Raw genomic sequence first — 1,096 nt, 5'->3', positions numbered from 1 at the left:
AAACTTCTTCTTGCAGTCAAGCTGAAAACACAGTATATAGTGCACCAGCCTTGAAGCCCATCCAAACTTCATTTCGTGGAACTTTAAGAACACTCCTACTCTCGAGTTCTTGAGCTCCTCCCATTCATCTGCCTCGAGTGCTTCTTTAAGAGCAGGGAAGGGCTTGCTGTCATTGCTGTAGTAGGCAATGCTTTTATTCGGAAAAGGTTCCTGGCCTACACTATACAGCCTCTGTGGGAAATCAAGTTTATCCATTTTGAAACCTGCAACAAAAAGGCACAAACAAAAAAAATTACACAAGAGAAGTCTACAAACGAATAAAAGAAGTCTACAGGAGAAGTCTACAATTCAAAATGAATTCTATACGAGAAGTCTACAGTTCAAAATGAAGTCTACACGAGAAGTCTACAATGCAAAATGAAGTCTACCCGAGAAGTCTATAAATCAAAATGAAGTCTACATGAGAAGTCTACAATGCAAAATGAAGTCTACCCGAGAAGTCTATAAATCAAAATGAAGCCTACACGAGAATTCTACCATTCAAACTAAATTAATAACCCAAACTCTATAATAAATCGAGAATATGAAACCATCTAACCAAACTAAATTTGTCATCCTTCAACGGAAGCCAAAAACAGTATACAACAATTCAAAAAAGACGTCTACATATCAACAATGATGTCTACCTTAAAGTAGACTGACTGGAAGCAGAAAATGGATTAGAGAAGAAACTAATAGGTTAGTTAACAAACTAAGACAGAGGTTACAGGAATATAAGTCAACTAGTTAGGTTATTAGTTAAACGAGAGAAGACATAGAGAGATGAAGTACCGTTCGTTCCCTGGAAAGATGAAACACAGTTTGTTCGCTCGCTAGAGTAGAAGCCGTGAGACTGACAGGAAGCAGAGATTTGGAAGATAAGCACCGTTCGCTAGAAGTCGCCGGCTCAGATCTGAAAAAGAAAAAGGTAAAGGTGGTTATTTTTAGCAACGGAGCGGACGAAGCCAAAGACATTTAACTTACCAGAGCGACGGAGTGGACAACGACTAGTTTAAGCGGCGGAAACGGTGTGGCTAGAGTTCGCCGGAAATCTCCC

The sequence above is a fragment of the Brassica oleracea genome, unplaced genomic scaffold (assembly GCF_000695525.1).
Source record: "Brassica oleracea var. oleracea cultivar TO1000 unplaced genomic scaffold, BOL UnpScaffold01143, whole genome shotgun sequence".
NCBI classification, from domain to species: Eukaryota; Viridiplantae; Streptophyta; class Magnoliopsida; order Brassicales; family Brassicaceae; genus Brassica; species Brassica oleracea.
Note: the sequence above shows the minus strand (reverse complement) of the source record.